The sequence below is a fragment of the Megalops cyprinoides genome, chromosome 20, assembly GCF_013368585.1.
Source record: "Megalops cyprinoides isolate fMegCyp1 chromosome 20, fMegCyp1.pri, whole genome shotgun sequence".
Taxonomy (NCBI): domain Eukaryota; kingdom Metazoa; phylum Chordata; class Actinopteri; order Elopiformes; family Megalopidae; genus Megalops; species Megalops cyprinoides.
Genome location: NC_050602.1, coordinates 20,536,298 through 20,545,180, shown reverse-complemented (window position 1 = coordinate 20,545,180; position 8,883 = coordinate 20,536,298). Strand labels below are relative to the sequence as shown.

General features: G+C 41.6%; 1 long non-coding RNA gene across 1 annotated transcript; it reads right to left on the bottom strand.

Moving 5' to 3' along the window:
* Positions 1-5,275: 5,275 nt before the first annotated feature.
* On the bottom strand, positions 5,276-6,117 carry LOC118795369. Its single transcript, XR_005005815.1, has 3 exons — positions 6,068-6,117; positions 5,483-5,633; positions 5,276-5,383 (listed from the first exon to the last, which is right to left on the bottom strand). It is a non-coding gene; the product is annotated as an uncharacterized LOC118795369 (long non-coding RNA).
* Positions 6,118-8,883: the final 2,766 nt, after the last annotated feature.

Here is an 8,883-nt window from a genome sequence, read left to right as displayed (position 1 = left end):
CCCATGGTCTACAGGGACAGCAACTCAGACACCACAACATTGGCCACAGATCAGAGACAATGCAACTTATGGGACCATAGTGAATAGCAGACTGTGACCCACAGCTATACTGAGTACAAGCACAAAGAGTATATACAGACACAGACATACCATATATACCTACACTCAATACTCCGTATTTATGGTCTCTGCTGGTTTGGTTTGAATAAATGAATAAAGGAAAAATATAATTGTTTCATGTGACAGATTTGTTGCAAAAGAGCAGAAAACACTAGCGATGCTACAGGCCTCTAAGGGACTATCACTAGATCATTCACCATGAAGCCAAAAAGAAGCCTTTCTGAGAGAGATAAGTAGCTCAGAGGGCTGGTGACTTTGACTCTCCCAAACTCCTGATCAAACACCAAGTTTACTTTTAATTTTTTGATACTCACTCCATCTTGAACCTGATCCAAGCAGCCTTTACTGTAGGATCCAGTTTCTGTAAGTGCATTAAGACCCCTCTCCCAAGAGATAGGAACCAGGGCTCCAGTAACTTCTGGCAGTTAGTGGGCCAATTGTTCTAATAAGCACTGAGAGTGGCTGTCCTGGCTTCTGAGTCACAAGAGACATTGGTGGATGAGTATTGTTCTGAGAAATATTTTCAATATTAAACACACACACACAACACTTTATGGACTCTTTATGAACTTATTTAATCCTCATCATGTGATTTCTGATAGGAATCTGTCCTATATATATAAACTGCAAACTCCATTCTATATATCAAACCATACACCTGATGTCAAAGACACTAGCCAGTATTTAGAACTCACAGAATTTAATCTTTACTCTCAATATTCATGTCTTGTTTACTGCTTCCTTTGTGAATAACCATGTTCTTCTATTATAATAATGAGCCTTGAGGCTCACTGGTTGACCACAGATGCTCTGATGATGGTCTGTGCAACTGCAACATTAGCTATATCTAAAAATATAACTATCTAACATAAGAGGCAGAGAGCAAGAGTGGTTTGTTTTATCCTTTCTTCCTGCCATGCACCCGCTGTAGTTTTTTCAGGTCTGAAAATGCTACTTTCTATACTCCTACATACATTCTTGGTTCTGAATCCTTTTTCCTGTGCAAGAACATGGGGTTGGTAGTGAAATTTTTTTAAGAAAGAAATGAAAAAATTCACACATGAACTGTGTTCAAAAAGGGCCTACTCTGAGTCCTAATTGCAGAAATCAGTGTAGGGTTAAAAAAAAAGTTATTTTGCATTCATGGGTTGTTACTGTGTGCAGATCAGAATGGAGTTAAGGATGGCTTGGATTCCCAGTCATTGCTGGGTAAATGGCAAAGCCCACACTCACACTTCCTATGTGTTGGGCTAGGGATCAGCCTGCACTTGGGACCAAGCACATTTGAGTCACTCAGGAACCCTCTGCTGTCAAATTTAATCCTTTTAAGTCATCGTTTTACTACAGCATAAATTGTCCATGAAATTGTATTGTTAACAGAAATGGAATTAATTAGTGAACAGCGTTTCCTATTTAAAAGACAGACTTCAAATCACATGTGAGCATGTTCCCAATGTGTTGAACCCCACTGCATGCAGTTCTCATCACTCTGGGTTCACTGGGCTGTTGTGGGGAGCTGCTGCTGCCGTCATTATTACTGTGAGGGGAGGTGCTCTGCCCAGAGTCCTGTGGGAGGGTGGCAGCAGCGCTTACTTAGGACAGCCCTCACTGCCGCCAGCTGCCTCTCACGGTCCACCACCTGGGTGCAGAGTGAGTGTAGGGATGAAGCCCTGGGGCTGATGCAGCTGGGAGAGGGGCTCGGCCGGCTGGCTGACAGAGGCCCCGATAACTGTAAGCCCTGTACTAACTGTAGCTTTGCTTCATGGCAGAGCCAGTTAGGGCAGTAAGAGTCAGACTAAATTTCAGCCAAGTTCCCCTTGCTGAGACTTACCCCCAGGATATTGGCCTGCAGCACTGACTTCAGATCAGGCTGCTTGTCCATGACCATCAGCAAGATCATGTCCACATCAATACTAACACCCTGGAGCTCCAGGGCTTATAGTTACAGTTTGTGCTCTTCCTCTATTTTTATCTGGGTCTCACGAATGAGAGTTAGCACAATGCAAAGAGTTAAGGTCAATCAATGGTGAATCTCATCCACTTCCTCTTTTTCCTTTTGCAAGAGAAAAGAAACTGTTCACACACATATTGTTGCTGTGTAAGTTGCTCTGGATCAGAGCACCTAATAAATTTTGAAACTCAAAACGTATGAAATGTGTATATATGTATGTGCTGCAGGGTGGCGCTGTGGAGTTTGGCCCTTCTCACTCTGCACAAAGTCCTTACATACTTAACTGAGTGAATATGTTAGCTGACAGTTATCATTTTATCTGCATTGCTAATTATAACATGTACAGTCTAACCAAGCACACACCGAGCCAGAGCCTTGAAGACCCTTTCTATTCTCTTGGGCAAGTGGAATTGTGTTAGTGTGTGCAGGCTGGTACCACAGAATAAGGATCACTGACTACCACACAGTTGCCCGTTTTCTGAAACACATGCATTCTGTTTACTTGTTATTTCTGCCCTTGACTTCGTTTTCAAGGCTGGCCAGCTGGGACCTCTCAGCCGCAGCACAGCTCATGCAGCCTGGCCCACAGGGACCTTCAAGCTGTCAATCTGAACAAACATGAAGGAATTAGAATATTCATGCATGAAGGGAATGAAATGAGGCAGTTGATGAACAAATAAACCCCAGCATTCTATGTATGATGCAACCTGTGAATTACATATTTTTTCTAAGATGCATATGTCTGTCTGTGACAGGCTTGTTAAACAGGAACAGTGCGGTCTGTAGAAGGACATTAGAAAGCAGCAGCAGGCACAGCTAAGAGAGCTCCGTGGTGTGAGGAGGGCACGCCAACACAGAGTTTTCAGCACCAGCCCCTCACCTTGTCCTGCAGGCAGATTATAGTCATTCTCCATCCTCTGATGTTCTACCCTCCATTTGGCCTCATGATCTTCATCTATGATCCCCCTCTCTGCCCTCTGACTGGCTTTCACTTTTCTCTCCACGAAGTTCATCTTGTTCTTGGCATCTTCCCGTTTTTTCCTCATCACCTCTTTCACCTGGGCAAATGCCTGGAATAAAGGCATGAAATTTAATGCTAGGGCATGAATTGATAAATCGCTTTTGTACTTTTTTGTGCTTTATACGCTCAAGACATCGCAGTTCACGCTCATACAATTCCCAGAGACAAAAAGCTGGCTCCCTCTGCTGGTTACCTTCAGAATCTCATCCACATTGTTAATCACAGAAATATGTTTCCAACTCATTCTGAGCACAACTTCTCAGAGCACAGCATCTCTTTCTGTAATTCACCATACAACACCATGGAACTGGTTGTGGTGCACACTGCTGTTTTAAGGGTGCTTATGACTTATGAGTGTCTCGCTTTGATCATTGTGTGTGTTTTAGGCTAATCATGCTGTCCTCCTTCCTCCTCCCTGGTCGTCTCCCCGTTCCCGTGTGCCGTCCAGGGTGAGCTGATCTGACATCATCAACATCTCGCTGTTTCGCTGTGTCCTTCAGCTAAAGCATTATTCTGAGGAGTATGTTCAGTCATGCCCTCTGTCCATCTTGGCCCCCATGTGGTTGAATAAGCTTCCTGTTGCGTCCAGAATTGAAGACCCACCTCTTCAGACTGTACCTCATTTCCCTTATCCTAGTATGACCTCTTGTTCCTCTTATGTGAAATTTTTTATATGTGGTAGTTTTGCTACTTGGTATGTGGTTGCTTTCTTTTTTGAATGTTGTCACTGTGTAAAACATAAAGTTATGTACGTAAACATACTAATGGAGATATTGTGTTTCACTTATCATGTAGACACTTGTGTTCTCAGCACTGCCACATGTTTGAATATGCCTACTTGTGTCCTTGTTTGTACAACATTTTGTGCTGTTTTGTTAAATGCACTTTATAGTAGCACTTTGGGAATTATGTGATTGAAAAAGATGTAATTTAGCGGACTGTAAGATGTAATCGGTGATATGGTCGTATTCTTCTTGTTTTTGTTTGTTTCCATCTCGGATCATGCAGACAGAATAGGTTGACGATGTCATAAAGTTATCATAGGGCCAACCAAGCCTAAACTATTGCTTACTATATGGAAATTCTTCATGTAGCTTAACCATCAAATTATTTTATAGTTGAACTACTAGAGACATGCTCTTGTTTCTCCTAGAGCATGACTGCTAAGTGGGTGACCATCTAACCAAATGATTTGGGACAAATCACAGATAATTGACCATATTTATACGGTTTGTCAGCTAATAAATGAGATATAAAAGAGTTTGAAAAAAATGCAGGATGAAAATGAGTAGTAAGACAACACAACATGTATTATTGATGTCTTGGCGGGAGAAATGTCGCCCTTTAATCTGATCACACATATTCGGCTCATTTATCTTAACTGTTGACTCTTGACAACAGATCTTAAATCAGGCAGCCTTCTCACCCTTCACCCTGTCCTCAGCAATTTATTTCTCAGAAAAGAAAACAGAAGAGCATTATTTAAAGGAATATTTAGCTTCTCCCACACCCTGAAAAAGTGGGGGGAAGTGTTGCTATGTAAATAGTGACCCAAACAGATACAGAATATATACACAAGAATGACATGCATAGAATTCTTTTATAAAGTGTCAGATAAAAGTGATTTATGAACACATTTCATTTCATTAAGGAAAAAATTCAAGATGACAAAAATGAGATTTCTCAACAGAAGCAAAAGAATAATTAAAGCACAAATGTGATTTAACTGGTAATGTACACACAGATAGTATACATAGGCATATTAATAACGATAATAATACACCAAAAAATAACAATATACAAGCCTTGTATAATGTTTGTGAATCACATGAACGTATCCCAAGTGGTTGCAATTTGAAAACACTTTATGTGGTTTGTGGCCTATTTTATACCTGTTTCCGTGCATCACAGTTGTTTGAAAAACATTTCCAGGTTCCACTGTCTTGAATTTATGGTGAACGCATCCGATTAGTTGTCTTGGAAACAAAGTGAAACCATAAAAAATAAACTCAAGCCATTCCCAAAAAACATATAGGTCTACTTAAAATCAATTTCCCTATGTAGGCGTCCTTAATTTCAAGTGTTGAACCTGCTAAGTATTCTTCTTGGGAAACATGATGAGGTTTTTTTTTCCTGGTAGTCTTAACAGGAACTCACAGTGCTAAATCTAGGGCAGGCTGCCACAGGAGAACTGGACCTCAGAACCTGACTGATGGCAGGAACCTCTACCATCAGTGTGTTTCAGGGCATAGTGGCCTTCAGTGATGCACTCTTGACTGCAGTTAGAAAAACTGAAAGATATTCAGGGAAAACACAGTCATTTCAATTCATTTGGAAGCATCATAATTACAGAGGAAACAGTATGTTGTAACAGCTATGGATGTACTCACAGTTGTTGTAGATATTTGTTGTTTGCCATGCAGGTATTTCTCGCTTTCTCTGCTTCTCTCCTCTGGTTTTCAGCATTATTATGTAAAGCCTTGCACAAGGTCCATTGGCTGTATGTTTGACTCAAGTTCAGGCACAGCACCTTGATCTGTTCTGAAATATAAAATTGTGGTTCACATAAAACAGACGGCGCAGAACAATTAATCTAACCAGTGCTTGAGGTTAACTGAGACCACTACCCCAATAAAAGGCTAAAGGGGTGATTATTAGAGAAACCAGATCCTAGAGGAGGAAGTTCCAGTACTCATCTAGTATTTACAACACACTGAACAAGCCTCCCACTTTCATAACTTCCCCTTTTCAGGGGCCTGTTTGGCTGTGAAAGATATTATTTCACCTAATAAAGCAACTCCCTCTATTCCCCTCTTCCAAAACCAACATGAGCAGGGAATGTTAAACAATGGAATAATTTGGGCTAATCGCGCACTCATTACATTTTTTTACATTCCACTTGACTCAGAATACATCAGCCAAAGTCTAGAAGCAGAAAACTCTGAGCTCTGCTCTCTGTGTTTCACTTTCCCTACCTCCCAACAGAGTCACTTCCGAGGTGAGATTGTCGTTTGTGCGTTTATGCATCTCGGTTGTGTTTTCCAAAGCTGATATGTGGACATTGATAAAACCCTGTAATAAAAAAAATGAAATAAATTCAAAAAACAGCTGAAGTACAGTCAGTGAATGCCAGTCAGGACGTGTGGTTTCGGGTAATGTGTCTTGTATGGGCTGTTTGTTTGGAAAGTTCATGTCAGATTTAAAGTTTTGAGAATGTTTTATAGGCTTTGACAGAAGATGGAACAAATTGTTAGCTAAAAATGGAGGCATTTGCAACCTTAACAGGTAAAGAACAAGCTGTTCTCTGTTATAGCTTCTTCCGGGAAGACTCCTGCCTTATCTCTCTTGGGGAAGAGATGCTGTTAGATTTTTTGATGATAAGATTAGCAAATTTGCCTTGCATTTGCATAACTGTTCAGAGCAAAGGTTATTGTTCGTCGTGTGCACTTGTTATGCAAAATGCATCAAAATATGACCAAAGAAATTCACACGGAATGTGATGCATTTGATATCATATTTGTGTGGTGAGTTCCAAAACCATTCCTCCTTTGCTTATATGTATAGTGCTTTATAGAAGTCAAGTTAATAAAAAGCATGTCATGGCTACTGTAATAGAGTAGAGTGACCACTTACATTTTACACACTTGCTTGATTAATAAAAACAACAAAAATCAAAATCAAATCAATGTAAATCATCACAAACATCCATTCTGTGCCTAGTGGGATGTAATGGTTAAAAAAGGTAGGGTGTAACCCTGGGGTTGCAGATTTAACATCCAGATGGGGCCTTGCACTTAAACTGAATTATTTCAATAAAAGGATCATCTGATAACATTTAGAAATGTAAGATCTGAAAGTGGCCATGGATGATAACAAGATATGTAAATCCCGCTGGATTAGAAAAATAAGATGTGTAATCCACCTCGGATCAGAAAGGTAAACTATGTAAATTGATTTGCTTCGAAAATAAAATTTTGCAGGCTGGAAGACCTGCGTCAAAGGAGGAGAGGACAGACAGGTAGATGTGCAGGTGAATGAAACCTCGGGTTCACGGTGTGACGTGCCACTCACCCTGCTCCTCAGACAGCCGCTCAGGGACGTGTTCGTGTCCCTCAGGGTCTCGGTGACCCGGTCCGCCTCCCGGTGCAGCTGGGTCTGGTTCTCCTGGCTCTGCACCAGCTGCTGCTGTAGGGCCTCCCGCTCTTTTTCCCAAGCCACCTCCTCCTCCTGCAGGGTCTGCATCTCCGACCGGCACTGACGCGCCTCCCTTGCGCCGGGCGAGGTCACCCACACCACAATGACCACCAGCGAGGTCACCGACCACAGGGTGAGGCAGGCGATGACGACGTCACGGGCGGTTCGAGAATACTCGGAACCAGCCATTTTGTAAGAGGTATGAGGAGAAACTGAGTATTTGTTCATTGAGGAAAAATAAAGCGTTCCCTTACATGCAGTCCTGGAGCTACCTGCTTCTGAGAGAATGTCTGTGAGAGGAGGAAACAAGGCTTCATCAGACTACCCACTCACATTATCTATCTCTCTTTTCCTCCCACCGCTTCCTCCTTTCTCTCTTTCTCCCACCCTCTCTTTTTCCCACCCTCTCCCTTCCCCTGTCTATCTGTCCTTTTGGAGTTTGGTACTTCCTCCATATTGCATCCCACGGGTACAGGGCAGGGGCGTGGCTCTCTGTGCTCTGTGTCCTAGGTGACGTCGGTGACCTGCTTTGTGCTGGCCTCCTACCACCTTGCGAGCAACACCAATGACACACTAAAAGAGCCCCGTTTCCCAGCTTTCATTCCATTTGAGCTCAGTGAGGTTTGACCGAACCGTTAACTGATTAGCCACCAATCTGCATTTCACATCATGTAACTAGAGGCTCTCTCCTGGTTGTTCTTCATTACACATATGTTCTGTTGGAGGTATGCTTTTATAGCACAAGGATATAGGTAAAGCTATGTCTGCAAGTTATTTTTAATGAATTCGAATCACATAAACACAATTCATCTAACCAGTGCTTGAGGTTAACTGAGACCACTACCCCCAATAAAAGGCTAAACGGGTGATTATTAGAGAAACCAGATCCTAGAGGAGGATGTTCCAGTACTCATCTAGTATTTACAACACACTGAACAAGCCTCCCACTTTCATAACCTCCCCTTTTCAGGGGCCTGTTTGGCTGTGAAAGATATTATTTCACCTAATAAAGCAACTCCCTCCATTCCCCTCTTCCAAAACCAACATGAGCAGGGAATGTTAAACAATGGAATAATTTGGGCTAATCGCAAACTCATTACATTTTTTACATTAATTTTATTTTATAATACATGTTCTTTATTTGGGAGACGCCATATTTCAGAGGCATTCACACAGCAAGGATACATCATGTGATTCCAAACCCCACAGCTCCTCTGACATACAAGATAAGCAGAACTGAGACCGTGGAGCATAACATTGAGTTTATCTCATGTTTACTAAGAAGAAACACACACCTCATTTAACTGGATGCATTGATTGCATACAATCACATTTCACAAGCAATAGCACCCACAAAAGAGTTTATAACACTGCAGCATCCTCAAAGTGATCAGTTAAATAATTCATTCTACAAATGGAATGTCATGCATTCAAAAAAAAAATAAAAACGACACATGGAATGTTGTCAGATGTGGTCATTACAAAATAAAGGCAACATAAGGATACAGTTAAACAGTCAGACAGCTGACTTAAGGCCATGCATGATATTTGGTGCATAATTTGCAAGTGTGCCATTTGCATGAATCATAACATGTCA